At 39.1% G+C, this 17,671-nt stretch overlaps 2 protein-coding genes across 6 annotated transcripts in view; one reads left to right on the top strand and one right to left on the bottom strand.

The window, feature by feature from the left end:
• The window catches only part of LOC145500186 (uncharacterized), a 154,304-nt gene that overhangs the window by 101,685 nt on the left and 34,948 nt on the right, over nucleotides 1-17,671 (bottom strand). The window lies entirely within an intron of this gene.
• Nucleotides 10,504-17,671, top strand: part of LOC145500194 (low-density lipoprotein receptor-related protein 5-like) — a 32,493-nt gene continuing 25,325 nt past the window's right edge. Inside the window, exons 1-2 of one of the 3 annotated variants that reach the window (XM_081479710.1) lie at nucleotides 10,504-10,816; nucleotides 11,083-11,156. The gene's annotated coding sequence lies outside the window, so the exon portion shown is untranslated. The other 2 variants (XM_081479711.1, XM_081479709.1) reach the window with 2 other exon arrangements.

Below are 17,671 nucleotides of genomic sequence, written 5' to 3'. Positions count from 1 at the left end.
ATAGCTAAATTTATGTACTATCATCATAACAACCTGTTTCCTCCATTGTTTTTCAACTTGTTTTTTACAAACAGTCAAATTCATGGCTATAGCACCAGAACAGCCAATAATTATCGCGTGCATCATTGCCGGACTAATCTAAAAAAATTCACAATTCTTTATTAAGGTCCAAAGAACTGGAATTCCCTTCCTGTTACAATCACTTCATTGTCAAGTTTTCCCAATTTTAAGAAAAAATTGCAAGAGTTTTTAGTAAAATAATTACTGAACTGGCAAAGCCGCACACTGTTGCACTATTTATGTAACCGTATTGTTACGTACGAGGTGGCCTCAACTAAAAGCCTGATGGTTTCTAGAAGTCACCTGGCCTCACATTAAAATCTTCATAAACACTGTACATTAAGTAAAAAGGCAAAATAAACAGAAGGAATGAATGAATGAATTTTAGGCTGAAAATAGTCTCGTGAATGTTCTCATATTACAGGGTTTGACATTTCTTTTTTCGAATGTATGTGGTGTCTGGATGGTGTTAAAGTAATTTTGGAGCCAGCCTGTAAGCATTAAAGTCTGCTATCACGCACATAACTTTTTGTGGAAACGTGCTAGTGCTGTTTTTGTTGCTTTTTAGCTAGGCTTGCCTTTTAGAGAAAGGAAGTATTTCATTGTATTTACAAACTCTCCACACAAAATTATTTTCTTTTCAAAATCTCAGGCTGGGGTTTATTCTTAAAACATTCTTAAAATTTTGCAAATTTCAGCTTTGTTATAAAACATATTCTTATAAAAAAGATAGAGTGTATTTTTGGATTTAAGTACGATTTCTTTAGTGCAGCGGTATTACTTTTGCTATAACATCGAGAGATTACTGGTAGCAATTGCCACTGAAAATGTAGGATTCGGTTATGTAATATATTAGCGTTATATTTCTCACATTGTTCGTATAAACCCGGCTTATGAACACAAAACACCACCCAATAACCGTACTTAGAAAAAAAACCTTGTGGAAAGCGGTGAAGTCCGTAAACATGATTGAAAAATAAGGAAGGAAGAAGCGAAATTTAGAATAGGCCATGTTCGATATATCAATATTCTAACATGCCTCCGAGGCTTTCGGGTCAAAATTTTTAATTTTTTAAAGTTTTCTTTTGCCTCTCAATTGCCCAAAGAGACTTGAATACAAAGGAAACAACGCCAAATATAGAAGGTTGTCCTGAAAGCCTCGGAGTCATGTTAGAATATTGATATATCGAACGTGAACAATTGGGTATTGATTTAATTAAACAACGAGGTTTTTCTTACTGTTTTTTTAAGTAAAGCGTTCGAAGGAAACGTCGAATGTTTCAGCTGCTTCGGTGTCAGGCAGAGCAGAAGCCGCCTATCATTAACCAGCAACGCGTTGTTTACTACTACAAGTGTGGTTTGTGCGATGCAAACTACGTCGGGTATACGTGCCGACACCTCTATCAGCGCGTTGAGAACACAAAGGATCGTCTTCAATTGGGAATCACATTAAAGAGCAACATGGAACAGTCCCAAATGACATATATCGTGATTTTAAGATCTTGACAAGGTGCCAAAGTAAATTCGACTGCCTGATCTACGAAATGCTCTTTATAAAGGAGCTTAAGCCAACTTTGAAAAAACAGTCAGATTCAATCCGTGCAAAGTTATTTATATATTTTCTTTATAGTATTTATTATTTTAACACTTACATTTTAGCGCTTGTATTTACATTTTTTATCGTTGGACATTCTCACGCCCTAATTTGTACTTATATATGTATATTTCATTCGCTTTTTCTATAACTTGAAAATGATCTCAGGGAGATCGACACGTCGTTTTTTATCGCTAGTTTTTATTCTGGAATGTTAAATTGTAATTGGAAATCATGTTATACTTTTATCGCAGCGAACATTTTTTAATCCAGATTATTTTTATAATTTCAGATATTTCTAACTCCACTGCCATGAAATTTTATGCTGCCTTGTTCAAATTTTTGTTGCTTACGACTGAGGCTACCAGCCATGGTATGCAAGAGCAAAGCTTAACAGCCATGGCTCTCAAGGGTCACACTTTTAAAACCTTTGTGGTGACAGCCCCGCACTTGTGCTACTTGAAATGTGAACAATACCCCAGATGTCGGAGTTTCAACTTCGTCATTCAGGAACAAGTTTGTGAGATGAACTATCGGACGCAAGATGAAAAGCCGGAAATCTTTGGTAGAGATCCAGAACGGTACTACGTAAGAAAACTAAGCAGAGATTCGGGTAAGTGTGTTTTTTTTTTTAATTTCGACAATTCGATTTGGAGGAAATGATGTACGACGCAGAAAATGACCAATACTTTATTGATTTTTTATATAATAACTGCAGAATTCTCGCGTGCTCATTGGCTAATGTTTATCGCCATTAAACGAACAGACACATGAATTCATAATTTATGAGACATGTGTTGACGCAACGAGCGAGACGCAACGATTCTGCGGATCCACTCGGCTTCCGCCTCGTGGATCCACAGCTACTTTATTTGACAATGTTACGACAAAAATTCATAATTAATAACAGGACATACGCATGAATAACTGACGTCAATTTGTTAATTAACAGTTTAGACATCTTATTATTGTATTGTTTCTTTCAGAAGATTAGGCACTTCAGTTTCTAAGTGAAGGAAGTGACGACTTTGTCCAAATAGGAGATTTGCCAGATATGACGCAATTTACAGTGTGCTTATATGGATTCAGTACATCAAATTTCCATAGCTGAGATCATGTTTGTTCAGCTATGCAACAAACTACGGCGATAATGACCTATGCGAATACAAAGTTTACTTCTTTCTATGTTGGTGGTGATCGAAGGTAAGTACTGATCTAATCAATTTATTCTATGCTCTATATCACCGGGAGACTAACTTAGAGAGCCACGAGATTTTGAAAAAAGACTTTTAAAAGTGATTGTTTTACAGCGCGACTACTGAAAGTAAAGGTAAAGTCTACCTATGAGGCAAGTGGCCCCTCAGTCCGGAGCTTATCTTGGTTTCTTTGGCATGAAGCGACTGGGAGTATTTCTTCTCCCCCTGGATGGTCTTCTTCTTTCCCGACCCTCTTTCACCTTTTAGCCACGGTCCTTTGACTTAACAATAGCCGGAAATTCCTTCTAGAGCCCGGAACCTGCTGCTGGACCCCCCTGGGGAGAACTCTCATACAAAAATGACGGGGTTGCTCGGCGTAACTTTTAGGGGTTAAAAACGCGGAACCTCTAGTGTGCTTAGTGTCAAAAGGTCCACAGCGGGAGCTTTTACAGTACCTTTAAGGGTATTGCGCCGAAAAAATATGACTTGAGGTTATAAGTTATGTAAGAATTAGTGCAAGTGAATATATGAAATATCAAATATTTGAACTGCGGAGGGTGCTGAACTTACTGCTCCGCCCGAATCCAAGTTTTGTGCGATAGTTAGGACTTATCGTCGCATGGTGCGCAAACTTTCGCTTTTGGTGAACTTCGCCGCTCGGCATAAAATCAGCTCGACTCGTTAATTTATTGGTAAACTTATGATTTTTGATATCTTTATTGCACGAAAGCAACGGAACAATTTCAGTTTTACGCTTTCGATCTTAAGTGCTATAGCCACAAACTCCACCAGTATAGCTTATAAAGAACAACGGTCCTCAATCATGCCAATACCTCGCCACTAAGCGAACAAAACACGCCAAATAAAATGGCATGGCCAGGGTTTGTTTACTCGGGTAATTACTAAATAAATATAGTCTCTTCTTCTCACAAATTAGTCACGTTTTGATTTCCTATTTTTTCAGCTATTTCTTGCACCATTGGTCTTTAATTTGTTTATATGGCGATTTTTTTCAAATTGCAGAGAGTACAGGCGCTAGCTTCAGTTATCAGCTGTTGTCTAAAACATCAGAAAGAGTACAACAAACGTGATTTGGACCGAGGCCGCGTGCACTATAGGATACGTTACCAAAAATAATATGTATAGACATATTATTATATATATGAACAGATAAACGATGAATAAATTGTTTCACTTATCCTAAGAGTGCTCTATACATAATAGATCAAAATATGCAGCATATGACGTGACAGCATTGCGTGACGAACGAATAACTAACGGCTGCAAGATTGTGCTGCGCCGACACGCTTATCAGCAATGGTCAGCAATCGATCAAACGTACTATTTTGGTGTGGTGCAAAGCAAGCAACTACCTACAAATGACTTAGCCGTTTTTGACTTAGATGCAGTGTTGAGGAGCCGAAAGATGGTCACAGATTCATGGTATTCGACCAATGTTGGCAGTTGGCGATGGACAACGGACTTTGTGTAAACAAAAGCAAACTTCTGCTTTATGTGCCACGAATGGTGAGAGAAACACTCCAAATCGGCTTCTAAACCTGCCTTTTACAGCAAATAAGGTTAGAACATTTCGAAATTATCAGCTCTGTGTCTATTTCAACTTTATACAGGTCAAGTCACGTGGCGCATGCTAAAATATATGAGTAACCCGTAAATTGAAATTTGACGACGGAGTATTTGGAAATGTGGTGGATAAAAAACAATGGCCACCCCTTCCTTTGGGCACAAAACTAATTGACCCACCCGAATGAAGGTTGAAAATTACATGACCCACCCCCATATAAAACATAAAAATTTGGTTTGCACAAGTCAATGAAAACAACACTTTTCTATGAAGTTGTCCGTACATTTAGATTTATTCCTTAACCAGATACAAAAGCATGTAAAAACTCTTTTAGCTTTTATACAAAGGCATTAAACTACTCTTTTAGCTTTTATTGCCAAGTTTGCTTAATGGCACATCACTGTCACTGTCACTCCAACTGTTGGAAGTAAGATGTGCTAGAGGGGTGTTGTCTTCTTCAGAGGTATCACTCCCTACTTCCTGCGAAACACAGTCGTCTGATTCTGAACTTGTATCTGGTTCCTCGCTTGCTTCTGAGATGATGGCATTTGATTGGCAGTCAGTTGTATCTTTTATGGTGGATATGCTGCTTAAGGCTGCTGACAATTGAATGTGAGCTGACACTACGTCAAGCTTCTTTTTTTTTTGCCAATTTCTTTTCGGTTGTCAGACTGTGGCGTTCAATGTACAGGTTAAGGATAGAAACCCTTTGCTTTCTTAGCAAACCCTCAGAAACGTGTTTTCTCTCAATATAGCTGTGAAATGCAAAAAAAGCACTCCTTTCATATTGTATACAATTTATACTTTTCATATGTTAAAAGACACAAAAGAGAGGTTTTTTTATCATTTTAATTTCGGTTAGATGTAATTTTAATACGTACAAAAATAAATTACACATCGGTAACGCTGCAACGCTTTAAATGTGTGGCTAATTTTTGCAGCAGAATCAAGCTTTCCATTCTTAAAAACAGTACTTTTAAGTAAGTGCCTATTCCTGTTTTAAATAGAATGGCCCACCCCCACGTGTCGCTGAAAATTGAACGACCCACCCCTTTCTATGGGCTCAAAAACTGATGACCCACCCCCTCTCTGCTCCGGTTCACCCCTCCCCCCACCCGATACTTTTTGACCAGTCCCCAAAGTGCAATTGTTTTCGTCACACATCAGTTGAGTCATCTCCGTTCGTTAACGGGAAACTGCCTTTAATGCGGTTATTTGCTCGGTTTTAAGATGCCGAATCTTGTCTCCTTGGCCCTTTTCGGTTAGTGTACGAGACCTTACGCTCGGGGCAGATAGCTCTGAGTAATTATCGATATCTTCGTTTGACGGTATCGTTTTCGTTCTTTCGTTGGCTTCATGTAAATTAGCGTTCATGAGTTCATCACCATGTGCGATCATCACGTTTTCTACTGTCTCTTTGTCCATGCGCGTGCGTTCGCTCGGTTCCATATCACAATTCTTCGAATCAGCCATTTTCCTTAAATTTCAGACGAGCCCTAGGGTTTGATACCTTGACGTTTGCATTAAGGTTACAGTATACCTTCAGGGGTGTCTCGCGCGCAAGCGATGTAGCGCGTGCAGTTTAAGCTGTAGATACCTAAACCCCTATATCGAATTAAAGCTTATGGAGCTGGCTATCAAACTATACCAAGAATTTTGAAAGAAAATGAATTGTCGAATTTTTCACGACCACTAAATGCGAGCGCCCGAATCACCTTTCGAAAGCTACAAGTCAAAGCGAATTTCGTTTTTCGCCAATTTAATTTTTTCCTCGGTTTCAGGGCCCAAAGCGCTTAAAAAACGTGTCTGCGTCTTGGCATATTCGACTGCAGTAAAAAGTTACAGAACATTTTCGAAATAGGATTAAAAAAATGTGGAGTGATCGTACAAAAATCGCTCTCGAAGAAAACGTATTTCGAAATTAACAATTCCCAGACACGCTTTTGTACTTTATATGTTAAACTAGCCACTCTCCAAATTTAAGAGCAATTGAACAAATTCCCTTTGAGTTATAACTCTTTAAAGTGTCTGCTTCAAGTGAAAAAATTTATTCGAGAAAACAGCGCTAAGAAAAATTTTCTGCTTGGCAAACAAACTCCGCCCACAAACGCCTTCAACTGGGTTCTCAGATAACTAAGCCAATCAGTGCAGGGAAAGTTTACTACCGTTAACCTCCTGGTGAAATTTACGCGCGAATCTCTGAAAAACTCTTGTGTTTCGCAATGCACTCAAGGAACCGAAGGCAGGGAGATAATTTTTCTGTAGCTCGGTTTTTCTTGAAGCTGGTCTGGCAAAATGGGGAAGACTAAAAAGGATACGAACGCTAGAGTGGCTGAGCGAAGGAAACAAACAAAAGACAGCGCGGAGAGCAACTGTGTGTGGGCAACTGTGCATGGATAATATTTCAAATGGTCTCAATGAGTCCGACGATTCGTCGATATCGGACTCATCAGAAGAGTCTCTGTCAGCATCCCTGTTGTTGCTGTCAAGTTCCGAAATTTTTACAGAACCTTTCTTTTCTCTTACCACTAATATTTGCCCGCCTTATAAGATAACTATAGCTTCATCCGCGTGGCGAACTTTCGCGTCTTCACTCATTGATGTATTTTCATTCGTTCTTCGCTGTTTTCGCTTTTTTGAACCGGTCCATGGTTTAAACGTGGTCTATGTTTACTTATAACTTAATAGAGACACGCCTAAAATCAAAAATGCTGGGTAGTCAGAACAACAATGCTGAACAACTGAGTAGTCAATTCGTGACATCCATATAGGTAGTTCCCGCGAAAATCGTCTCGGTTGATTGCATACGCGCCATAGGGCTGTCAATCAAGAGGTAAACTTTTACTTCCGGTGAAAACGTAAAACCGCCATTTCTCCGCCAATATTTAGCCTTTTTCAGAAAATTTATTCAGAAATTAGAGATTATTCTTCGACCACTATTTTGACCCAAAAATCCAAATTTGAAGAAAATTGCCGACCCGAAGGTATACTGTAACCTTAACTGGTACATACTGAATCGTTAGAGGACGTAAGCAAAGAATTTTCGAAACGAATGTGAGCGCGAAACGTTACTCACAGGACGATCGGTAAATCCCACGTTATTAAACAGGACTTCGTTACGCGCTTCAAACCGTTTGCTACAACAAAGTCACCACGATGATTGGTGTAATTAGAGTTTATTGAAGCGAAGCAATGTAGATGTTAAACCAAGCGATGTGTAACAAATCGAAGCGAAGCGGTTTCGAAAACTAAGGAGTAAACAACGGAGCAAAACTAAATTAGACTATGTACAAAGCTATTACAAACTTCGGAAAACAAAACTTGAACTACATAAATCCGGCATGAAAAGCTGTAAAGTAGTAGCATGCACAAGAAAAAAGGACTTACTTCTGTGTCCGCGTTAGGGATTTCACAGCGTCAATTGTTGAACTCTTTTCTTGATCTTAACACGATGAAACGTTGACTAGGACTGAATGATTCTCCTGAACACGTTCGTAAAAAATGCTAACTAATACAAAGGATAATAACTTTCTTTGTTTCATTTACCGCGCGTGGGAAAACATATCCGCAAAAATAATCACAAAAAAATGTCATATGATTAATACAAAGAAACTTTTAAGACTAGAGAGGAAATACAAAAAAAAAAAAAAAAAATACTTGGCAGTAACAATGACCACAGTCATAAATACACCTCTCAGCTTTCATTTACGTGTGAGTAAAAGTCCCAGGCAAAATACTACATATTTACAAAAGCGAAAGACAAGAAATGGCCGGTCTCAACTTTGGAGGTCTTGGAGAAACTCGTACCCAGGCTCTCCATGTTATCGGCCAAAAGTTTACATCTGAGTGAGTGACACATTTGCATATTTTGCCCCATAACAACAGCCGTTTCTACGCCTCGCGTATCCACGACTAAAAAGTATAGGGAAAATATTTGTAAGAATGACGTCTTCTATGCGTCTGTCCGCCAATAGATCATAGGTGAGAATAAAACAAAATGCTCGAATAATTTGTCTCATTATATACACATGTATATCTTTTAAAAAACTCTTGATCCATTCCAGTGATGTCGAGAGTCCATGAAACAACTTGAAGTAACAGTGGGATTCATCGGAATTTAATCCGTCGCTTTTTGCCAACTGAAAAGATGGGAACTCAGTATTGAATAAACCACTTCTTTTCTGCTGTCATTCCAGATAGCGAATTATTCTCTGTCTACGAAACAGCTCAGAGGTCATTGTTGACTCAAACCCGATCACTTTTCAAACATTCGCTAAAAACAATGTTAAGTTATCGATTACCTGAAAATGATTTAGACATGTCACTCTCTTTCGAAACAAAGTTTTAAGAATAAACGCCGATGTAACGTCGCCATAAACCTGACAACGAAAAAAATGGCATCTCCTGACAAGGTAGAGGCATTTCTGGTTTAATTATTTTCATTATTTATATTTAGTTGTAGCAAAATGTAACACACTACTGCAGATAATTTGGTTGATTAATGAAATGGCTATGGAATAAATTCCCGAGAAACATACTTGTAGGTACGTTTCAGTTCAAACAGCAAATGCTTTGGATCGGCTTAGGTTTTGATTATGAAACAATATTGGATAAATCCGCGCCCCGCTGTTTAACCCCTTAGCCTTGCCTTTTGCTATAAAAGGTTCATTATTCATTTCATGCAGTTTCTGTATCGTACAGAGCTGAGTAAGGTCGAGTAATTTACATACCTTCTAGCAGCAGCTGCAGGAACCTTGAAGTTGAAGGAAATAGGTCAATAACGGGATATTGCAAACATCACTTAATTCCTACCGAACGAAAAATAAAAAAAAAGACATTTGGAAATGCACGATGATGATCTTCTTAACTCTTCCAAAGATTGGTAATTACTAACATTCAGTCTTAAGTATTGCTTCGGTAAGTATTTTGTAAACATGAGGCCTTGCACGAAGCGGTTTATGTGGGATGGGAAGTATTAAACTGATATTACAACCTAACACGACTGAAACTTTATCTGTTAATTAATTAATCTTGATCTCACTGGTGTTTGCCACACTATAATTCCTTCTGGCTAATAGATATATTTAGGCTTTAGCTAACACAAGCTGGGAAGTACCGACATCCCGCTGTGCTGTGTCATTAGCTGTTGTATTTCCTAGGTTTTCCTGTATGTTACGCTGAAATCCTTGATCAATTTTATTCCCTTGCAGCATTTGGTCGCATGTTGAAGAACACGCGTTTAATACCTTGTGCTTTAGAGGAGCTGTCAATGCCGCGTTCTCAGTACAACAGACACTGGATGTTGTGTACTGAAGTTCGCCAGGTCCACCACAGTAGAGCGTAACTTAAAAAAAAAAAACAAAAAAAAAACCAGCAGAAATTATACGTTTATTAGAAACAGGCTTAGGTGAAAGCGGTAAAAACTAAAACGGAGCATCCATACGATTGCCTTATCTAAGTGTCCTTAAGAAACGAACAAAAGAGTGCAAAATTTACGATGCAAACAAAAAAGAAAACAAGCACTGACTTCACAACGCGACTTACGTCTGATCTTGTCTCCGAGAGCGAAAATCCACAATGGAGGTCACAATGCTCTAAGAACTTATCCTTACAGCAGGGCAACTCTTAATAACTAAAAAACGTGCTTGAGGAAATGGTTTTAGTACAATGTTCTGACGTGAAGGAAACTGCTTTGAACAACAACGCTTTGGGAGGCCAGTCAAAAACAGATACAGTAAAATTCCGGTTATAAGCCTTGGGCTTATAGAGCTTTATAAGGGGTTTTGGGTGGGCTAATAAACGGGGTGGGGTGGGGTGGGGACGGGTGAGGGTGCCTATAACAGGTATAAAAAAGTCTCGAACTAAGCTGCTGAACTGAACATCAGCAGTGTGACCGAAGAGTACCCGAAACAGAGAGGTCGTTGTGTAAAGCTTCCTCGTATAATGGCAAATACCGGCGAGGTAAAGTAAAGGGAAACTTATATACGGCGGGAGCGGGGTATAACCGGAATAGTTTTTTTTGTGTGCATGTAGTTACACCTGTAACAGGGGGAGGGAGGGGGGGGGGGGGCAATAACCCGGATATTTTCGATATTCGATGATCACGTAATTATGACAGTCAAGAAGAGCAAACGCTAATAAGCATTTATCAAAAGTCCTTTGTGCTGGTGACCTGAAGATCAAAACGGTGACTTAGGAGGTTTTTAGATCGTCAATCCTCCAATAAGTGCAAGTGAATCAACAAAAGTGAGATAATCCAGGCAATAAATAAAACTAAAAGAAACTAAGAAGGAAAGTTAAAATCAGTCTTCTAACGGCAGTAAATACTCAGCAAAGAAGGATGTGTCTGATACACGTCCCTGCTTTCGCGTAAAGCTAAATGTAAATATCTAGACAAACCGTGATGACAGAAAGATAACAGATAGAGTTGCTAAAAGGAATAAGCTAAGAGCTACACTGAAGGTGAACTGGCGTCAGATTTAGGCAGCCACGTTCCTGTCACAAGTACTAAAGGAAGAAATAACAGTGCTGTTCTATCCGAATGAGTAACCGAACAACAGTTGAGAGTAAATGTGAGCACTAATCAAACTTTGGAATACCATGCTACACTTGTTTACACTTGTTTGCTTGTTTTTTACGTTCTGCAGGATTCTAGTTATATTGGCACTGTTCCACTGAAAACGTGACTCGCATCAAATTGTCTTTGAACGCTTTAAAAAAGGTATGTAAAATTGTCTGTGACTTTACAATCAAAGACCTCTTTAAGCCACCTATTTCTAAATGCAGGGGATAAATGGGATCATTTTTGATGTCATATGCCTCATAGACTTTTGAATTTGACACCATCATTTTTGACCAGGGGGAATTTTTCTAAAACAATATTTTGTTGACTTCTGTGGCTGCAGGAGTTTTATGAGTGGCGATTGGGAATAGCTCATTGTGGGTCTCAGTTTTGGTTTTCGCTCTTGCTGTGCATGACCCTGAAAATTTCCCACCGTTTTCTCCTACAAAATATATGTGGACAAGAATGCATGTCAATCGAGGGAAACACGTCCATTACATATGACAAAGCTAAAAGACAAGTCTTGTTCAGGTTTATAAATCTTCGAAACTATTTGGAATCAAAAGGTGTTCTTTTGCAATCGCCGAAAATCTTCGGGTGATGTTCGAGAAACTTCGAAAACCTTAGAAAGTGTTTGGAACATTACATTTATCTTCGGATATCTTTGAAAGGCTTCGGGTGAAATTCGACAACCTTTGAAATACCTTTGTGTTTCTCCGTGCAATAAACTTCGGAAATCTTACCGCTTGTATTACAACTTTGCATTAGTGTCACACTCGCGAGAGGCGTTTACATATTTTGTTTAAAATTATTCATGCTTGAAATTCGACAACCTTTGAAATACCTTTGTGTTTCTCCGTGCAATAGACTTCGGAAATCTTACCGCTTGTATTACAACTTTGCATTTCTGTTACACTCGCGAGAGGCGTTTACATATTTTGGTTAAAATCATTCATAAATAGCTTTACAGCAATGTTGAAGTTGTAAAGACGCAAATGATCATGGCAGTTGTATGAACAACCATAGTTAATAGAGGGAATGGTTAAGAAGGCCGGTAAACATGAAAGAAGCAAATAAACAGACTTGTGTCGGAAGGCCCTTGACCCTGCGCTTCTTTAGGCTGATTGACTATGCATGAATTACATAATCGCAATGCTACTATTGGTTAGTTGTATGAGCACCCGTAACCACCTTTTGTATTTTGCCAGGTTTTGTGCAGGGTCAATCCCCAAAATAGCGAACAAAAACATACAACAAAGAACTTTACCAGGTTTCCTAGCCATTTCCCTCAATTAACTATGGTACAACTTAACAGTTGTGAAAACAAAGCCTTAAAACTTCAGGCTCGAATCCATGACCTTTGAGAATACCAGTGCATTGCACCGGTATCCCAGTTCAAATCCCGTCCAAGCCTGTTTTGTCCTGTTTGTTTTTTTCAGGCTATACTTACACAGCTGCTTAAGTTGTGTACATATCTGCAATGCTCATTCATAAGCCCCAGTTAGCCATTCTTTAAGAATACTAAGCGAAAAATAAATAAATAAACGTGACACTTCTTTTGATAAGAACGTCAAATCCTACTACGAGCGAAGAATCGCCATGGGATACTGGCATGCAATGATGTTCTCTATTTTCCGGCGAGCTACTTCAATATTTCGACTTTTGAGCCGTAAATTCCTTTCAGAAACTAAAGAAATTCATGCAGCGTGCGTAAGTAGAGTTTTCCAAGGTTTCGAGCAGACTACTGAAGAGATACGAGACAGAGATAAGGCGGCAAGGTTTCAAGATCAAAGAGGTCAAAATCGGTGGTGTTGCAATCAAGAGATGGCTCCAGAAGAACGAATACAATGCAGTCACCCCAAAACGCAGACCATGCAGACTGCAGACTGCAGACTGCAGACTGCAGACCGAGCAGACCATGCAGACTGTGCAGACCATGCAAATTGAGTACGTTTTTTCTAACACTTGACGCATATTATTTCGGTTCTAGTTACAAAACTGTGTTCAATATATCTGAATGTTTCCACAGGCTGCACAAAAACACCATCTAACTGTTGATTCAATAGACGTTTCATAAAGTTTGTATCGGAAATTCTCTTTAGTCCTAAATATACTAAAATGAAACATAGAGATAAACTTCATCTACCTCAACATAGGGTGTTCTTCCATGCATTTTGGGCGCAAATTCGCGTCTATTTTTAACGTGTGGATGTGGCTTGCCGTTTTATTTATTTATTTATTTATTTATTTATTTTTTGTTCAATTTGTTGTTGTAATAATAATAATAATAATAATAATAATAATAATCACTTTATTTAAGTGTCGATGTATTTAGCACTAATGTGCTAATTAGGGACACTGTAAATAAATAAACAAATACTTCAAATATAACATAAACTATTAAGAATCCCAACTGGTTGGAGGCTGACCAGTTGGCTATTTACACAGCGCGGCCGAGGAGTTGAACTCGGGGCTACCGAGAACAAATCCAGATAGCAGTAGGACGGAGGATTTGAACCAGGGACCTCCAGATTTCAAATCCAGCGCCCTAAACCACTCGGCCACGCCACCTCCTTGTTTTGTTCTTTTTTGATTTTCGTTGTCTTCGTTCCTCCTCATAAGTGAAGCAAGGACGGTTACTCGAAGCTACGTCTTCCCACAAATTGCTTTTGCATCACAAAGCAACATACCCCTATCAGACTAGGAGAATTCCCTCTTTCGCTTAGTTCGTTGAACGTGACCGTAAATAAACCTCGAGAAAAAGTTCTTTCCTCGAGGATTGCTTTCGCGTCACGCACGACGCACTAGGCGAAGGAGGGTCCACTCTTAGTCTTAATCGCCATAAAAATACCACTGCCATAAGGCCAGATAAATTTACCATCACATGAACTCATCACGACAACCGTATTGCGCTGAGAATTTCAAATGATATCGATATTCGGTTTTCTGTAATCTCTCCATGCGCTCGGCTTTTTTGGCGTGATCGTAGTCACGCTCCAACAGCCACTTGGAATTATATTTGGTACACCAAGAGTAGAAAATGCACATCTTACTTGCGAAGTGAAAAGTGAAGTATATTTCTACATTTTAAAATAGCTTTACTTAAGCATATTTAGAACTAAAGGGAGTTTCCCTTACAAAATCTATTGCGCGCTCGTCTATTGAATCAATAGTCACATACCGAGTTTGCGCGACCTGTACATAAATGGTCAGTAAATATCAAACACTCTGATGTATAACTGAACACTATTTTGTGACAAGAACCAAAAAATGCCAGTCAAAAGTAAATGCGAAAACTAGAATAAGAAAAAAAACTCCGTCTGCACAGTCTGCATGGTGTGCGTTTTGGTGTGACCTGCTACAGTGTGAAAGAGAAGACTGCGTGGTGTGCAGAACAGATGGGAAAGGGCCGTGCGATAGACTAAGTGTGACTTACGAGATCAAGTGTACCAAGTATAACAACGTGTACGTGGGCGAAACATGCTGATTTAATTAACAAATAAAGAAGCCTAAGCCGTGTATCACACCGTGATAAAACACGACGGGCATTTGAGAACACGAGGGAAGCGTGTTTTCGAGTGTTCTCAAATGTTCGGAGTGTTTTATCACAGTGTAATACACGGTTTAGGCTTCTTCATGTGCTTTATGACATAGATTTTACACGCGCAAAACAATAAAACACGCTTTTTCTATGTTTTATACTGTGATAAAACATGGGTTTTTTTGACTAATCAGAGCGCGCGCAGGGTCCCATCTATGTTATAATACTCTTTGTATGGGTGTACCGGCGCAGTAAACCACGCGGGATGTTGGGAGAACACGAAAAAAGCTTGTAAATCAAGAGCCGTTAGGCTTTTCTCTTGTTCTCCCAACATCCCGCGTGGTTTATTGCGCCGGTAAACCTATGGAAAGAGTGGTCTATCGCTTTTATAAAATAACTATGGAAAAAACCTGGCAATGGGAGGAAAATTTGTTGTACCTTTGTGATCAAGTTGCTTATTCTCATCAAATTCACGAGATGACGCGACAAACCAATCACAGCGACTGAAAGAATGAAAGCACAGACTCCGCGCCGGAATTTATTTACTTATGTTGAGGGCTATGAAGTCCGTGTTTCTCCGTATTTTGGTAAATGAAAACTATTGCCTGAAAGCTACGCTTATGGAAACCAAATTCATTTATCTTGTTATGCATTCATGCATTGAATTAAACTCAAAATTTCTGATAGAAAGAAATATTTTCCCTGCCTTTTTGACAACCCAAATTGATCAGTCAAGCCCAGCTGACTCTGTCCTCCACAGTCCGTGGAAAGCACCGAAAAAAGGATTTAAAAACTTCCTCAATTTTAATCTCAAGCGTAACCGGAGTCGGCGTAGAATTTTTGCCGTGGAAAAAACAGATAAAGCTTTATATGACGACCAACTTCTTGTCTTTTTTTTCCTTGCAAATTTCTATGTTGAATAAAAAAGATATTCGTGTTATTGATATCTCAGCAAGTGAAAGGCAAAACTGCTTATTACATTTGTTATCGCTAAAGTTCGGATATCTCTAATTCCCGCGTAGAGCTGCCATAGATCGGGAACCGTGGTTAACCGGTACAATAGAACATAGGTTTAGCAACTCTATTGACCAATCAGAGCGTGCGTAGTATCTCAGTTATTTTATAATATAAGATATTTCGTTGCGAGTGTTGTCTGTAGTCGCCAAACGCCAAATGTATGATTTCTTATTAAAAAACAAACATCTGCTTAAAATGCTCGTTTGTAGCCTGATACGTATTTTCAACTATATTAACTGATCTTAGAGACCTAAAGACTATTTTACTGCAGAGATTAGACCCACAGGCAAGCATTTCTGGATCGATGTTGGAGATAATGATCGCGGCGTGAAAGGTAGAATGTCAGGCGATTACCTCAAGTGTCTAGTCTTTGAGACGCTCTCAATTTATTTTGTTTTATTTACCTAAGCGAGATTTGCGAAACAAACTTAGCTCAAGGTCATTCCCCAGTATTGCACTGCGCATCCTTACTGCGCATAATTTCACACGTGATTAGCGCGCGCGCATTAAAAGATGGCGGCTTTTTCTTTACGATTGGACCATAGAGGTAAATTGTCATTTCCTCGAAAACGAGTTTGGTGACCTATCATTTTTTTCTGTTGTTTCGAATTGAGTAATAAATTTCTCTATGTAAAATAAATATGAGCCAATTCTCAGTGTAGAACAAGAAACAATCGTCGGAAACGTAAATTTCGCAAGCAATCGTGACTATAATCATGGTGCTATTATAAGGATTTATTGGGTACAAGCAAGGTGCTGTTGCTCCCAAACAAACATGAGGACTCCTCATTTTTATTTTAAATTTGTTCCTATAATATAAACAATCAATAGGCAAAGTTTGACAAAAATCTCAGTGCAGGTTCTATTTCAGTGGGATGACCGTACCTTAAGGGATTCTTTTAACCAGTAAAGTAGTTTGGACAGGTAAATCCACGTACCAGATTGACTTTCTGGTCCACGAAATTGGCCTAACTTTTGACGTCACGCAACATCTTGGAAAAGTATAATTTTGAAAATTTGCTAAAAATTCAGTTTTAAATTTCATGCGGATCTGACAACGCTAAATAGCTGAAGATTTGATTTACGTGATATTTGTGGACAGGCCTAAGGAATGGCCACATGACCATTATTTTCCCGCCATTCATTACGAAAGAAAGACAGAACAAAAATGAAAAAACGCTGAATTTTGAATTTTCTTTATTCCCTGATTGCATTGGGACTGCAGCCCACTAGATAACAGTCTGAGAAGTGGAAACCGGAGACTTCAAGTAGGTGCTATGGAGCTCTGGAGCCCTAAACTCCTTTGGGACCCTGATAAAGCTACCTTTCGTAAGAACTCGTTAAATTCTTGCTTCCAATTTTCACCTTCTAGGTGGGCGATTCTAATGGATTTCTCGGGGGTAAGCATTAGGCCTTCAGCTCCTTCATTTGCCCTCAGCCAATACAGTGTTATTCCTCCATGTTTGAATCCTGGCAGTCAGAAAAGGTTTTAAGTGACCATGAAATGGCAGGCCATTGTCACTTTTCAGGATGTCGGTCCCCATACTACATCAACCATCTCACCGTTTGGGAATAGCGGCTCTCAACACCACTCACGGCACGACCTGCATAACTAAGAACTTCGCCTTTTTATATCAGAAGATAACCAAGACCAAACGGTCTTCTTTCTTGGATCAAAATAAGACATAACTGAATCTCCAACAAGGGGTTCTTTCAACTCATTCAATGCTCTTTGTTCTTGTCGTTCCATTTGAGCTCATTTGCAAGGAATGTTCTGTCGCGTCTGCAGGCACACTGGGGTTGTGATGGTGGCATAATCTGGTACGAATCAAGATACATACTGCGCCATGCAAAGTAGACACTTCACTTGTCGTGCTAATCTTCACTTGCTTTGCGGATGGCTTCAACTTTCTCTGGATCGGGTTTCAGATCACTAGAGCTGTAAATGTGACCACAGAGCTTCATTTTGGTCGTTAAGAGCTCGCGCTTGTCTTTGCTCAGGTGTAAACTGTCTTCTTGGAGCCTATAAAGAACGCAACGAAGCTTCTTTCTGTGTTGTAGCGTTTCCGAATACAATGATGTTATCTGATAGGTTTTACATCCTAGAAGGCCAGTA

Source organism: Orbicella franksi, chromosome 10 (assembly GCF_964199315.1).
Source record: "Orbicella franksi chromosome 10, jaOrbFran1.1, whole genome shotgun sequence".
Classification (NCBI taxonomy): domain Eukaryota; kingdom Metazoa; phylum Cnidaria; class Anthozoa; order Scleractinia; family Merulinidae; genus Orbicella; species Orbicella franksi.
This window is presented reverse-complemented; position numbering and strand designations above follow the sequence as displayed.